This window comes from Pipistrellus kuhlii, unplaced genomic scaffold (genome assembly GCF_014108245.1).
Source record: "Pipistrellus kuhlii isolate mPipKuh1 unplaced genomic scaffold, mPipKuh1.p scaffold_m20_p_7, whole genome shotgun sequence".
Classification (NCBI taxonomy): domain Eukaryota; kingdom Metazoa; phylum Chordata; class Mammalia; order Chiroptera; family Vespertilionidae; genus Pipistrellus; species Pipistrellus kuhlii.
The window spans coordinates 70,325,591-70,338,874 of record NW_023425573.1 but is presented as its reverse complement, the minus strand read 5'-3'; the positions used below and the strand labels follow the sequence as shown (position 1 = coordinate 70,338,874).

The 13,284-nt window shown below is 38.2% G+C and overlaps 1 pseudogene; it reads left to right on the top strand.

Annotated features, from left to right (window-relative positions):
• The first annotated feature begins 923 nt into the window (after positions 1-923).
• LOC118709559 lies at positions 924-2,108 on the top strand (annotated as a pseudogene).
• Positions 2,109-13,284: the final 11,176 nt, after the last annotated feature.

The window sequence follows — 13,284 nt, the reverse complement described above, 5'->3', positions numbered from 1 at the left end:
GCATGAAACAGAGTGCAAAATATCAGAGGGAAGGAGGGAAAGGTGGGTAGGTGAGAGGTAATCAACCAAAGACCTTGTATGCATATATGCATAACCTATGGTTTTACACCAAAACCATATAAGTTCGGTTACTATAGCTTTGCAATGTAGTTTTAAATCAGGAAGTGTACTGCTCTCAGCTTAGTTCTTCTTTCTCAAGATTGCTTTATCTTTTCAGGGCTATGGGGAGAAGAGGGGCAAGATGGGGTCAATGGGACTCAAAGGGGACATATTCAATACTTCAACAATAAAGAACTATTTTTAAAATATTAAAAAGCAACTGATTTTTATATAATGATTTTGTATCTTGCCACTTTACTGAACAATTTTTATTTGTTTGGGGGGGTGGAGTTTTTAGAAATTTTATATATAATGTCATTTTATCTATAAGTAGATATAATTTTACTTCCCCTTTTCTGATTTGGATGCCTTTTTCTTTTCCTTTTTTTTTCCTTTTTTTTCTTCTTTTTTTTTTTTCTTTTTTCTTTTCTTGCCTAACTGTTCTGGCTAAGGTTGTCCACTGCTAGGTTGAATAAAAGTGTTTAAAGGGGGCATCCTTGTCTTGTTTCTGAACTTAGAGGGGAAAAAAACTTTTAGAGTTTTGTTGCTGAGCATAATATTAGCTCTGGATTTCTTACATAAAGGCTTTGTAGTACATTCTTCCTATGTCCAGTTTATTGAGAGATTTTATCATTAAAAGATGTTGAATTTGGCTTCCACAGTGTGGCTGGCAACATTAGCTAGCACTCACTCTGCTCTCTCTAACATGGAAACAGTGACTACAAGAAACTGAACTGTCTGCCTCTATTTCCAAAAAACTCACATTCAACGTTTCGCTCACAAAAAACAAAACAAAACAAAAGCAAACAAAAAAAACAAAACAAAACAAAAAAAAACAGAAGAAGCTGGGAAAAATTTATTAATTTCTTTTTTAAAAAGTTAATATAAAATTGTAGCAAAAAAAGTGGGGGCGGGGGGAGGGGCTGAAACAGTTGGAACACTCCGCAGCAGCGGCGGGAGAAGAGATTTAATTTAGTTGATTTTCTGTGGTGGTTGATTGTTCATTAGCCTCATGGCGATGGAAGCTGCACATTGTTTCGAAGGGACCAAGAAGCTACTGGAAGTTTGGTTCTCCCAGCAGTAACCTGAGGCAAGTCAAGGATCTGGGCAATCTTCGCACTACCCTGAGATCCGAGTGGGACATGCTGTTGAAGGATGTGTAGTGTTCAGTCCTAAGTGTGACAAAACTGACAAGCAGGAGCTTATGGCTCGGTGAGAGTAGCGTGTTTGTCTCCAAGAGTCGTTTCATTTTGAAGACATGTGGTACCGCCCTCTTGCTGAAAGCCCGGTTCCCCTGTTGAAAGTTGCTAGGGATTACAGTGGGTTTGACTCAACTCAAAGCCACTTTGATTCTCCTAAGAATTTCATGAAGCCTTCTCACCAAGGGTACCTACACCAGAATTTCCAGGAAGAAATATAATTTCTTAATGCCGCTTTCCCAAATGGAGCAGCATTTTTACAGGACGTATGAATTCTGACTGTTGGTACTTGTATGCTTTACATTTCCCAGAGTATGGTAATCAGTCAGCCAGATCAAACCCTGGAAATTCTGATGAGTGAGCTTGACCCAGCAGTTATGGATGATAGATGGTGGCACCTCAAAGGATGTCACTTGTGAGAGTGGCATTGGTGACCTGATACCAGGTTCTGTCATTGATGCCACAATGGTCGGCCCTTGTGGATATTCCATGAGTGGCATGAAATTGGATGGAACTTACTGGATGATTCACGTCACTTCAGAACCAGAATTTCCTTACGTTAACTTTGAAATAAACCTAAGTCAGACGTCCTCGGAGGGCCTGAGCGGGAAAGTTGTGGAAGTCTTCTCCCAGCCAGGAAAACGTGTGACCACCGTGCTTGTAAACCAGAGTTTTAATCGTCCCACAGTGCTTTCTTCGCCCCAGAAGAGTGAAAGTTTTAAACATTTTGATTGCCAGAGTGCTACGTTTAATGGTTAGAACTTTGTTTTTACTGGTTTTGCCTAGAAGCAAAAACAACAGCAGAGTTGATTAAGAAAAAGAAAAAAGAAAAAAGAAAAAAAAAAAGCGCAAAAAGGAAACACCCGTAAAAGAAGGTTGTGGCTGCTTTTAAGATGTTGATACTGGGGCCATGCTTTCCATAACCACCACCTTGTAGTTGCAGAAAGCCCTAGATGTAATGATAGTGCAATCATTTTGAATTGTGTGCATTATTATACCAAAGAGTTAGATATCTTGCATGAATGCTCTCTTCTGTGTTTATGCCACTCTTGCTGTGAAATTGAAGTGCATGTAGAAAAATAATTTTACTATATGAAACTTTAAACACTGTGACAACAATTCAATTTGGTTTATGCACACTGTAATATTTCTCCAGGTTTCCTCCAAAATCCCTCCCAAACAAGGCTTCCATCCTCATTAGGTGTGGCCTCACCTTAACCATCCGGTACTGCTCTATCAAATTGCTGCCAGGATGTTGCATCCAGTTACCTCCAATTTCTAGAACATATTATCTACTAATATTATTGAAAACAATTTCTACTTCATCCAGATGTTTCTTTGCAATGCCAATTGAAGTTTTTCTTCCCCTTAAGAAAGGGATCGCAGGTAACCATTTTGTGTGGTACTATTTTAACATTATTGCTTCCTGAGTTTGTATGCCTTTAATTGACTTTGTTCCTTATCATGGTATCTCCCCTCCAAATCCTGCCCCAATAAAGCAATACACTGTTTAAAAATGAAAAGATGCTGGATTTTTCAAGTGATTTTGACATGATCATGTGACTTTTGCCTTTCATTTTGGTAATGTGATATCACATTTTAGCAGCTAGACATGAGATGAACTAAACGGGAAATCCTTAGGGAAAAAAAATTACCTTCAGGAAGCATCACGGAGTAAACTATAAATGGACCAACTCAGGTAAAACCTAGAATTCTCTGATGGCCCATTACATTTCAAAGATTGCCATTTCTCTGTAAATGTGAACCATTTATCAATATTTTTTAAAGGTAACCATTTAGATTTTCCTAGTGCAAGCATTTTTCTTTTCATACCTTTTTTCTACTTTCCTCCCTCCCCCTTTAACTTACTGAGCATAGTTCTGCCAGTTAGAATCAATTCTTAAAGCTTGATAAGGAGACATCTGTTGCTGAACCTGGATTCCTTGCTCAGCAAGCAGCCTGAAAGTTAATAATGGGGTTTTAGCACCAAATAATAACTGTTACTTTCCTCCTAATGTCCCTGAAGCATTATTCAATGTGGCACTTACTGCCCCATATATGCAATTTACTTCAGTAAAAGGTCATCTGCAAGTACAGTACTTTTTTTTTTCTTTTTGCAAGTATAGTACTAAAATATGCCATAAGATTATATGACTAAGCATTCATTATCCAGCTCGAGGCTCCCATCAAACATGTCCCATTTTCAATTTAGCCACTCTCTCTTAAAAATGGCAGTGTAACCTTCCTTGGTACATGTCAGTTCACAGCAGAAAACATCCTGACTTTCTCAGTTTCCTAAATGTTTTGAATTTTGCCTGGACTCAGGAAAGCTATCAAACCAAATGCTGAAGCAGCCAGGGTTTACCTTGAATGAGTCACACTGCTCTTTTCTGGAACCTGAAAGATACCAAAAGTCATCTTGCTTCCTTCAAACTACCAAAAAACCCTACCCTAATTTCACTTCAGCTTCCTCCTCTCAACAGTATCTTATAATCTTGACTTTACCTAATTTCTGCCTCTCCCCAAATTTACATCTAAAGAAAGCTCCATATTAAGATGATGGATTAAAAACACAAATTTAATTTTATACCCTATGTTATAGTCAGCTTGTGCTGCTTTAGGTGATTTAACAGCAAAAATTCATTTCTCATAGTTATGGAGGCTGAATAGGTCAAGATCAAGGTTACAGAAGATTCAGTTCCTGGTGGGGTTCTCTATCTAGCTTGCAGTCATCCACCTTCTCACTGTGTCCACACATGGTGGAGAGAAAGGAAAGATCTGGTCCCTCTTTTTCTTCCTATAACTACACTAATCTTGCCATGAGACTCCAACGTAATGGCCACTACTAAACTCAATTATCTCCCAAAGGCACCACCTCCAAATACCATCTCATTGAGGATTAGGGCCTCAACATATGAATGTAATAGAAACACAGACATTTAGTCTAGAACATTCTGCTTTGGGGCCCCCAAAATTCATGTCTTCGCACACAAAATATATTCATTCCATTCCAGTACCTCTAAAGTCTTAACTAGCATCAATTCTAAAGTCAAAAGTCCAATGTTTCATCTAAATGTCGACTAAATTTCATACAGGTGAGACTCAAGGTCTGATTCATCCTGAGGCAAAATGCCCTTTTAGCTGCGAACCTGTAAAACAATATAAGTTATGTGCTTCCAAAATATAACGATGAGATGAGCCTAATATAGACATAGAGACATTTCCATTCTGAAAGAAAGAAATTGGAAGGAAAAAAAATAAGTGATAGTACCAAGCAAGTCCAAAACTTAGCAAGACAAATATTAGTGGATCTTAAGGCTTGAGAACAACACTATTTGGTTCAATGGTATGCCTATCAGACACACTGGGGCCACACCTCTGTGGCTCTGCTGGATGGGAATCACACCCAAAGTTTCAGATAACCACTGTCTGTCATGTCGAAATAAGGCAATGCTCTCCCCTTCTGACAAAAAGAAGTCATTTCTGAAGTTCTCTGAATTGCCTTTGGGAGGAGATTTCCCTTGTCTTGAAGAATTGGGTATGTTCACAGCAAAATAACTCTATGGTCTGGTCCCATAGGATCTAAGAAATCTGATAGCCTTCTTTCACTTTGTTCTATCATCATCCTTCTGTTCAAACTGACAGTGTTTCTGCTGATTAGGTTAATGTCTCACACTCATAACAGTCTCCTTATCAAATGGTTGCTCTGCTGCATCCTTAGTGTTCTTTTCAGAACACGTGGTATAAATTTTTACAATGTGTATAAAGTGAGAACTTTCTGGAATTTAATTCTAATTCCTTTTTATTTAACAATTCCATCTTCAATTCATTTATCTCTTCTCAAATTTTATTATAAACAGTCAGGGGAAACCAAACCACTTCTTCAACACTTTATTTGGATATTTTAGTTAAACAACCAGTTTCATCACTCACAAGGTTTACCTTCTACTAAACACTAGAATAAATTCAGGTGAGTTATTTGCCTCTTTATAACATAGATATTCTTTTCTCCATTTTTCAATGTTTCTATCATTTAACTTTGAGAGATAGCATCCATATTTCTAGCATGCACCTCAAAATTCCTCCAGCTTCTACCCATTGTCCAGTTTTAAATCTGCTTCCACATGTTTAGGTACTTGTTACAGTAGCACCTCACTTTTCAGTACCAAAAGTTTTACTAATCTGTTTGGGCTTCAGTAGCAACTATGAATCCAATCACCCATGCTGCCAGTTTGAATTCACAGAGATGAAGATAGAACAAAATGAAATCTGATTTCCTGGGTTCATACTGTGGCTTAAACAGAATAAATTTATTTTTCAGCATTAGGATGGCTAAGAAGTCCAAGATCAAGGTTCTAACAGATTCAGCTTCTGGTGATAACTCTCTTAGCTTGCAAATGGCCACCACCTTGCTGTGCCCTCATGTGGCAAAGAGACAGAGAACCCTGGTCTCTCTTTACGCTATTATAGGAACACTAAGTCCATAATGGGGGCACCACCAAAATTCTCTCATCTAAATATAATTATTTTACAAAAGCCTACCTCCAAATATCATTACATTAATGATTCAATGTTCAACATATAGAATTTGAGAGGAATAAAAACATTTATTGCATAATACTCTCATCAAACCTCTCTAAATTTAAAATGAAAAGATAAATGACATGGAACCACAAAGACAATAAGAACAGGAGAAGGGACTAGACCAAAAATATTTTGGAATCTGGAAAGCAGACTAATAAAAGATAACAAAATCCCAAGCTTACAATGAAGGAAGTAAGAAATCAACCTCATTTGAGAGGAGTCTAAGATGGTGGCAGATTAATTGGAAACTAAACTGAAATTCTTTCAAGAAAAAACTTGAATTATAACTAAAATATAAAAAAAAAACACCTTGGATAACAAACTGAAGACTAACTGAAAAGAATTGTTATAACCAAGGACATAAAGTGGAGCCCATATAGATACTGATGGGAAGCGCAGAGGCAGAAGAGAGCTGGTGGGGCTCCCACAGACCACAGCTGAAGTTCAAATATCTGAGCTGTGATGGGGGCAGGGGCAGACCTGTTGGTATCTAAACCCCAGGCTGGACTCCCCAGCCCAGAACACCTGAACTGAGAAAGGTGCCCATATAACATCTGGCTGTGAAAGGCAGTGGAATTGTTATCTGCCGGGGAAAGGCAGGCACCCACTTAAAGGGCCAACACACAATATTTCATTTGCAGCCACTCACCTGGGACTCTGGCAGAGTACAGGCAGAGTAGATCGAGCTGTATGAGGAGAATTTGGAGTTGGAGGCTCTGGGGCTAGAGTCAGTGGATAGCTGCATGGATTCCTAAGCTGAGTCATTCCCCCATACTGCAGAGGACTTTTTTTTTTTTTTCAGGAAAACCTTTACCATCCAGGCAGATTTTGTCCCACACATTCTTACCCCACCCTGTGGAGTTTATACCTTACTGTGCTCTATAGCTTGAGGCTCATTAAGAGACTAAGAATAACAATCAGCCTGCTGGCAAAGATGAATCTGGAAGCTTTGAATCTTTGCTTTATCTGCTTCTGGACCTGGGGCTAGAAAAAGCAAACTTTGTTGTGCATATTGGTCCTGTCCAAATGTACCCAGCACAAGCAGAGGGAGCCAAAAGCTGCCAATTTCTGATAGCTCCAAACAGAATATTTAGGACCGGTTACAAACAGTGTCAGGTACCAGCCTTCACCAGAAAATCTCCAAAAAGACTGGGGAGGGGAGGAATAGCAGATCTACCTAATACGTTGAAATAAACTTGAAGAAGAAGCCAAAATGGGAGATAAAAAACAAATCCCAAATGAAAGGCAAGAGAGTTCTCTAAAAGAAGAGCTAAATGAAGTGGAGATAAGCCATCTATCAGATATAGAGTTCAGAGTAATTATTATAAGGATGCTCAACAGCATGAGAAAAGACATAGAAATTACAAAAAAATAAAGAATGACATAGAAGAAATAAAGAATACATTGGAAGGGATAAACAGCAGATTAGAGGAAGCCAAGGATCAAATCAGTGAATTAGAAGACAGGGTAGGAAGGAAATCACTCAGAGAACCAAAAAGAAAGAAAGAAAGAAAGATAGAAAGAAAGAAAGAAAGAAAGAAAGAAAGAAAGAAAGAAAGAAAGAAAGAAAGAAAGGAAGGAAGAAAGAAAGACAATAAAAATTAAAAAAAAATAAAAACAGGACAGTTTAAGGGAATTGTGGGAAACCATGAAATATAGCAATATCCACATTATAGGAATACAAAAAGAAGAAGAAAGTGAGCAAGAGATAGAGAACCTGTTTAAAGAAATAATGGCAGGAGGCAAAGAGAATCTCAAGTCAGAAGAACCCAGAGAGGCCCACTCTCAGACACATCATAATTAAAATGCCAAAAATTAAGGGCAAAAAGAGAACTTTATAGGAATAAAAAAGATCAACCAAAGAACTTATATGCTTATTATCTATATGTATATAGATAATAGCATGGTGAAGGGCTGGGGCAAGGAACAGGGGCAGGCTAGAAAAGATCAATGGAGGAAAAAAGCACACATTTGAAATACTTTCAACAATAAAGAATTTTTTAAAATGAAAGCAATGGGGGGAAAATGTGTTACCTACAAAAAAGTGACCATAAGGCTGTTAGCTGATTTCTCATCAACACTTTACAGGTCATAAGGTAATGGTGTAAAGTATTCAAGAGAAATAAAAGCAAATATCTGGAAACTCTAATCAAAAGGAATATCTGGACTCCTATGTTCATAGTAGCACAATTTATAATGTGTAAGCTCTGTAAACAGCCCAGGTGCCCATGAGTAGATGAGTGGATAAAAAAGGCTGTGGCATGTGGAATACTATGCAGCAGGAAAAAAGAGGGCTCTCTTACCCTTTGAGACAGAATGAGTGTCCTGCAGAGTATTATACTAAGCAAAATAAGCCAGTCAGAGAAAGACAACTATGACATGATCTCCCTCATACGTGGAATCTAATGAATAAATAGATCCAGACACATAGAAACATGAAACAGTCTGTGAAGAGAGTAGTTGTGGGGAGATATTAACCAAAGAACATGTATGCATATATGCATAACCCATGGACACAGGCAATAGAATAATAATGGCCTGTAAGGGGTGAGGGGTATCATTAGGGTTAGAGAGAGAAGGGGAAAGAAGGGGAGAAGGGGAAACATCTATAATACTTTCAACAATAAAAATAAATTTTAAAAAAGAGAGTAAGTTATTAAGTGATGGAATCAGATCCACTTAAGACTCTGGGCAGGAAATTGAGCTCAGCAAAATGTATTTGTGTCAGAGGACACTGGGACTTTGAGAACAGGTCACTGTAAATATTTAGATGGCATCATAAGAAACTATTCATAAACTATTTTTACATTAAGAAAAAAAAACAGAAATCAATTTGATTTATACCAGACAATTCTCAAAATGCCTAAGAATTGGCATACCAAATAATCTATGAAATTGGGAGTAAAGCAGGAACTCCAATAATAAGATTTTATAAAATTGGCTTAAAAGCAATCGTATTGCTAGATCTCCTTCCTAACTCTGGCTAGTGATTGTCCCTCCACAAATGAAATAGAAACTTGGAGATAGTTTTTACCTATGAGGAAGATAAAAGAGATCGTGCTGTTTACTGTATTATTTTAACTTCATTAAGCCAAGGCTCTGAGGCAAATATCTGTCTAGATGTTGCTATTAGGACCATTTTAAAGTGTGATTAACATTTAATCAATAGACTTTGAGTGAACATATTGCTTTGCACAATGTAGGTGGGCTCTATTCAATCAGTTATAGACCTTAAGATCAAAGATAGATTTTCTATGAAGAAGTTCTCCTCCAGACTTCAACATACAAACCCTTCCTGCATTTCCAGTCTGCTGCTATGCAAAATTAGGACTCCAGATTGCAATGTAAACTCTTATCTGAGCTTTCCTATTCTCCTGAGAGTCGGAACTGGGGAGTGCCCACCATGGTCATCGTGAAGGTGATCAAGGGTGCTCCATGTCACCATGAGGGGAATCAAGGACCCTCCACTAAAAGTATGGGGATTGATGGAAAGTATGCATGCTGAATGCTGAGTACCGAGACGTCCAGTCTATGGACATTATTCCACTCCTACCTCACAATGACCAGACTCCTACTCTCTAGGCAGCAAAATTGGAAGATTCATCTGAGAAAGAAAAAGACCAGGCCAAAACAAAACAAAACAAAAAATCTAAGAACACTAACATTTGGGTGTTCCTTTTGAAATAGCTCATCCAGATCACCCCATAGTGAGGGTCCAACACAACAGGCTTAAGCTGCACTTTCAGAGCATCTGAGCAGAATTTCATACCCTCATCCGTTATCACAAGCAGGCAACCCTGGATTACTTGACACCTAAGGAAAGCCTCTAACATAAGAAAGAGAGAAAGAGATAACAGATTCAAACAAAAAAAAAAGTGAAATAACTATGAGAGATGGAGAAAAAAAAACCTGTTGAGATCAGAAAACAAAATAACGTTTAATATCAGTGGAGCCATAAGATAGTCCATCTATGAAGCAAGAATAGAATATTTTAAGAAAGAAAATTCAAAGAACAAATTAAAACAACTCTTACAAATAAAAGTATGCTAGAAATCAAAAACTTCAAAGAGGGGTAACATATACACTTAAAGAAATCTCCAGAAAGTAGAATATAAACAAAGAAATGAAACTAAGACAACTAAGTAAGATAAAAAAAACAAAAATAAAAAAAAAACTGAAGTTCCAAGCCAGAAGAATAAATGGAAATTGTAAGAGTTCCTGGGAGAGAAAAGAAAGAAAAGGGACAGAGGGGATCATGAATAAACTATTGTAGTTAAAGAAAATGTCCCCAAACTAAAGGATATTTTTCCAGGATGAAAAGTCCAATAGCAATGCAACAAGATGGATAAAAATAGACCAAGGCATAACACTGCAAAAATTAATTCACTTTATTGGTATGACCTCTCCCTCCCCTTATTACTGTTGTATTAAATTACAAATATACTGCAGAGTACTGCTTGCTGGATGAGGAGGCACAAGCCACCCACAGGTCTGCAGCTAGCTCCCTCAGCATCCCAGCTCCCATTGTGGGGAAGTGAGAACCCTGGAGTTGTTTTGATTGAAGGGGAAGTTTCAATATACTCACACAAAGGATGTAAAGTCACAGGATTTACTACTTAGAGATCCCAGGTATGGCAGGGGTGGGGAGGGTGTGCATACTGATCTGGGGAAGGGGCAGCCCTATGTCCCAGATCACAGGTGGGCAGAAGATAGGGAGCAGAGTAACAAGTTCCTATTACTTACAAGGTAATTGGATGGAAGTCACTAACTTTTCACAGGCTCAGCTATGAGCGGTTACTTTAGAGGTGTCCCGGGGAAAGCAAAGTGGGAACTGCAGCAGGAATCATCAGCTCAGGCACTTATCTAAATATTCTGACTCTGGGTGTGAGCAGTGACAGGTATTTGTAAAATGCCTAGGCAGCAACTCAAAGCAGCTGTTGTCTCTAGTTGAAGACATTAGAAGATACTTAATTCTACCAGTTAGAAGGAGAGGAGTCTTCACATTTCTGAAAAGCAACACTGTAAATGTATCAATATTTTCACATTTATCTGAAGAAAAACAACTCCCAACATAGTATTCAATATTTAGGCAAACTACCAATCAAGAAAAAACAATAAATTAGAAACATTTTCAAATTGATAAGACTTCAAATGACTAACCTCCAGAAAACTACTGAAAGGTATTGTTCTTGAAAATGAGGATGTAAACTAGGACAGAATACATTATGGAAGATACGACATGAAAAAGGACGCAAAGGAAAATAGCAGGTTGCTGGTGAAGTGGGTATAACTGCTATGTACCAAATATAGAGAGCAACCAACCCAGATTGATGCAATTTACCTGGTAAACATTTATGTCTGGAAAAGTGAAGGGCCCCATATCTACAGCAAGCTTTTCCCCCAGAGTGAAGGATTAGGCACACTGAAATTAAAGAAACAATCACTTTAGTGGTGACATTAATAATGGTGACAGTGAACGGCTAAGGCTACACATAAAAAGATATGTTGTAATTAGAAATGCTTACACCAAAACTTGGTGTATCTGTTTCAATCAGTGTATAGGCAATAGCTATCTCCTTCCTATAAACTACAATGCAGAAGAAAACACAAAACTGCCTAAATAAAAGTAATTCTCCTCTGTGCATAGTTGCTTTTACATATAGAATATTTCTGAAAAATTACTTATAAGCTTTGTTTCCAGGGAGAGAAACTGGTTGGCAAAAGAGGACAAGTTGGCTGAAGACTTATAATATAAACCTCTCAACTTCACTCCCAACTCCCTGTCACAGTCTCCCTAACCCTCTTGCTTCTTTATTTTTCTCTATTGTACTTACCACCATGTGATAGACTTAAATGCTTTTTTAAAAAAGTTATGTCACAAGAGGCCCGGTGCACAGATTCATGCACCAGTGGGATCCCTCGGCCTGGCCTGTGCCCTCTTGCAATCCGGGACCCCTTGGGAGATGTTGGACTGCCGACTGTGGTCCAAGAACAATCCCCGCAGACCAAGCCACTGGACCTCTAGTATGCATAGAAGACCTTTGGTTAATCTCTTCCTTCCCTCTGCCTTTCTCCCTTCCCTCTGATATTCACCAGTCTGTTCCATGTTTCCATGCCTGTGTGTTAAGCAGGTGCCCTCCAGTGCATGTCATAGCTACTGGTCAAATGGTCTACCAGTTGAACAGTTGGATGGTCACTTAGGCATATATATATATATATATATATATATATATATATATATATATATATGATGCCCATAAGAATGTAAATTCCGGAGAGTAGAGACTTTTGTCTGATTGTTTACTCCCAGTGCCTGCACCATTTTCTGGCACACAGTAGGTATACAACTAATCTTTACCAAATGAAATGAAATAAATAAATAAAGTTGAGGAAAAGTTGAGTTAGGCAAAGTTAACCATATGTTTCACTGCAGGAGAAAAGGTCTTTAGTATTTCCATAGGCCATTCAATCACCAAGAATAGAATCTAGCAAGCACAATTTCCCAAACTTGTGTGAGCAGAGTTGTGCTTAAATGGAAATGGAATTGTAAGAACAGGTTTTGATGAGGAGAGAAAGGGGGAGGATACTAGAATCCAGTGTGTCTCAAGGAAAGTGAGAGAGACCAATTTCATTAATTCATTCACTCATTTGTCCAGAAAATATCTATCAAGTACATCTGATGAGCCACAACTCCTTCCAGACACAGGGACAGAGCAGAGACCCAAAGCATTGGGGCCTCAGCCCTCACAGGAGCTCACACCTCCATTAACCTCTCTGGCTTTGTTGACTGCTTTTAATCCTATAAAATATCTGAGAAATGTTCCAAGACTGTGCCCTTGTTGTTTTAAGACTTTTCTTTCTAATCAGAAAGAAAGCAGAAATATAATTAACCCCTGAATGAGAAAGTCACATGTAAATTGGTGAAGCAACACAAGCTATGGATTTCCCACCTGCTCTGAGTTCATTCTTTCAAGATCTGCACCATAATCAATACTTTGCCATCCAGAATGCATGACTAAGGAATCCCAGATGACTGTTGTAACAGAACTGCACTCTTTTGTCATATCTTCCTCTGCAGCAAGGGAGATGATCAAAATACAGAAGGAAGGGATTGCCTAGAGTATTAATTGGCAGGAGGTTGCTTTATCATCTCCAATAGTCAAAATAAATAAATAGTTTTATCTTTAAAAAGGTCCTTCTGATAAACAGAACAGGCAACAATATTTTGTCCAATAACTTATTGTGGCTAAAATCTTACTCTGGAAATTACTTGTCATGGCAATGGCTAGTGTCATCCCTGAAACAAGCAGAGTGAAGTACGTAGATAGATTGCTCCAATTATCTAATTTTCATAATGAATGAATCCTGTTTATAGGCAATCCATGGGTGGTGGCAATAGCAA